The 3,342-nt window shown below is 39.4% G+C and overlaps 1 pseudogene; it reads right to left on the bottom strand.

Moving 5' to 3' along the window:
- Positions 1 to 395: 395 nt before the first annotated feature.
- Positions 396 to 2,092, bottom strand: LOC116270745 (annotated as a pseudogene).
- Positions 2,093 to 3,342: the final 1,250 nt, after the last annotated feature.

Raw genomic sequence — 3,342 nt, 5'->3', positions numbered from 1 at the left:
GCCCAAACTTTAAACAGATTCTTGGACTGGACTGGTGGTTCATATCCATCAGCTTGCTCATCTTTTAGCACCTATCTTGTCCCCAGTGGCTTTTCCAGAACTACTTCCTTCACCATGAAGCTCCATGAGTTTTCCCAATTCATATTTGGGCTTCTTCAGCATTTTTACTTTACCCTTCTTTTTTTTTTTTTTTTTTAGACAGAGTCTTGCTCTGTCACCAGGTTGCAGTTCAGTGGCACAATCTTGGCTCACTGCAACCTCTGCCTCCCGGGTTCAAGTAAGTCTCCTGCTTCAGCCTCCCGAGTAGCTGGGACTACAGGCATGTGCCACCATGCCTGGCTAATTTTTGTATTTTTAGTAGAGATGGTTTCACCATGTTGGCCAGGATGGTCTCGATCTCTTGACCCTCGTGATTCACCCACCTCGGCCTCCCAAAGTGTTGAGATTACAGGCATGAGCCACTGCGCCCAGCCAGCATTTTTACTTTTCTAATGAAAACATCATGGAGAGGATAAATAGATTGGCAAACCTTTTCTATGTCTTTTCTAATGCTGTCTGGAGTCAATTTATTGACCACTTCTTTCAGGTCATTTGTCTGCACCTCTCAGGCCATGATTTCTATGATCTTCCAGATTTAGTGGATCTGTTGATGCTAAGCATAAGAAATCTTCCATATTTGATTGTTGCATTTTTTAGTAAAACCAACACAGAACAGACAAAGCAAGTAACCATGGGTAGTCTTGACATCAACGTGAGCTTCAATCACTGTCTGCCATTTTTTCACCATGGAACATATTTTGTCACGGATAAGATCCATGCCATGGAAGTTAGTCAGGCAGCTTTTGCCCTGAACATCTTCTATAATCAGTTTGAATTTTCTAAATGCAACTTCACCATTCTCCAAATCAGCAAAACTCACTTCAAACACAGGACCCTTGAGGCCATCAGATGCAATTTTGGTTCCTTGGGTCCTGGTGACTAGCGTCTTTCCTATATTTCTTATATTGAACATAGCAGGTGCTTTCTCACATTGTACAAATCTTCCTTAGAAAACAGATCAACCACTTTCTTCTTGGCTCCCTTTTTGCCACCTTTCATAAGGCGCTTGTTCTTGCCAATCACCATGGTGCTGCTCAGAAAGCCAAAAGGGATCATAGGGGTTTTTGAAAGAAATTCTGTCAATAAGGTAAACTACAATAATTAATTTTCAAATGTTGAACCAACCTTGTATTCCTGAGATAAGCTCCACTTGGCCATAGGATGTTGCAATGAGTGCCAAGCTGCAAATAAGAGGGCAGAGTTCTCCACAAGACTGCCCTCACTTCAGATACCAGCAGCAACTCTAGGGGTACCTAGGGCCATCCTCATTTCATACTAGCTGGTGACAAGTTTGAGCATCCCGGAAGACTTCCTCAGGTTTCATTCAGAAAAATGAGTCACAGAACTCAGGAAAGCAATATACTTACAATTACAGTTTTATTACAGCAAAGCATAAAAATTGGAACCAGTCAAAAGAAGACACACATAGAACAAAGTTTGAGAGGGCTTGAAACATAAAGGACACATTGATCTCTGGGCATCAAAGTGTGACAATACTCTAAAAGTATGGCCAACCAGGAAAGCTTACACAAGCTTCAGTGTCCAGAATTTTTACTGTGGTTTCATTATGTAGATATGATTGACTGAATCACCAGCTATACCATTGAACTCAATCTGCAGTCCCCCTCCCTTCTCTGCAGATGATACCATTTAGCACAAAGTTTCAACTCTCTAATCACATGATTGGTCTTTCTGGTGTGGCCAACCCCCATCCTGAGTTATCTCATTAGCACAAACTATCAAGTAGGGCTTGAGGGGTCTACCACAAATGCACAAATAATAAAGACACACTTATTATTCAGGAAATTCTAAAGGTTTGGGGGTTTAGAACTGCGGATAAAGACAAGCTAAATTCTTCATTATACAGACATGTTATGTTTCCTAATGTTGCTTGACTTGATTAGTTATTATTTTGTTAATGATGCATGTGTCTATGCTTATGAAGACTATTAACCTGTAGCATGGTAGGTTTTGACAGATACCTTTTATCCAATTTTTTAAGTTTTCTTTCTTTTTCTTTCTTTCTTTCTTTTTTTATTGAGATGGAGTTTTGTTCTTGTTGCCCAGGCTGGAGTGCAATAGTGTGATCTGGGCTCACTGAAGCCTCTGCCACCCAGGTTCAAGCAATTCTCCTGCCTCAGCCTCCTGAGTAGCTGAGATTACAGGCACCCACCTCCATGCCCAATTAATTTTGTTGTTGTTGTTGTATTTTTAGTAGAAATGAGGTTTCACCATGTTGGCCAGGCTGGTCTCGAACTCCTGGCCTCAGGTGATCCACCCACCTTGGGCTCCCAAAGTGCTGGGATGACAGGTGTGAGCTACCGTGCCCAGCCTAAAGTTTTCTTATATCGCAGTTTTCTAGGAGTTTTAACATAAATGGATGTTCGACTTCCGTCAAATGCTTTTTCTGCATCTGTTGCAATCATGGTGTCATTCTTCTCCTTTACTTTGCTAATAGAATGAATTCTATTAAAATACTTTCTGGTGTTGAACATTCTACATTCTTGAAAAATAATATTTAATGTGAATAAAATTTTTCTTTTATTTAAAATTTTTTTTAAGACAAGCTCTTACTGTGTTGCCCAGGGTGGTCTTGAAATTCTGGTCTCAAATAATCCTCCCACCTCATTCTCCCAAATAGCTGAGATTACAGGTGTGAGCCACCATGCCCAGCTTTAAAAACCATTTTAATATCACAAATAACATACTAATACTTATTTTTTAAAAGTTAAACTTACTCCTTAAAACTTAAAAGTTAAGCTATTTTCAAATATTTGCAAATGCAAACCGTATTCCTGAAAAGATGAATAAGAAATCTGTTACAACGGCTGTCTTAACTAAAGAAAACCAAGGGGTTGAGGGATAGGAGAGTGAAGCGGTCGCGGTAACTTTCTGCATATTGTTCCAGGAGTATTTAAACACCTTTGAAAATAATAAATTAAAACATCACAAAAAATGCTGAAGTTTCCCTTGCCTACTGCTCCCAATTCCTTGTTCCTTCTTGGTCCCCCCTGAAGTTACAACTCTTATGAATTTGGTATACTTCCTCTGAGGGATACTATTTGCATTTACAAACATGTAATTATTTTGCATTTTATACAGGAGAACATACCAGTGTGTTCTTCTAGTGCTTTGCCTGCTTTTATATAAATACATGTGCATACCCACATGTGTACATGTACGTGTTATGTAGATAAAATTATACCACAATCCTAATTCTGCTTTTTTTTTTTTTTGCCCTAT

The sequence above is a fragment of the Papio anubis genome, chromosome 16 (assembly GCF_008728515.1).
Source record: "Papio anubis isolate 15944 chromosome 16, Panubis1.0, whole genome shotgun sequence".
NCBI lineage: Eukaryota > Metazoa > Chordata > Mammalia > Primates > Cercopithecidae > Papio > Papio anubis.
This window is presented reverse-complemented; position numbering and strand designations above follow the sequence as displayed.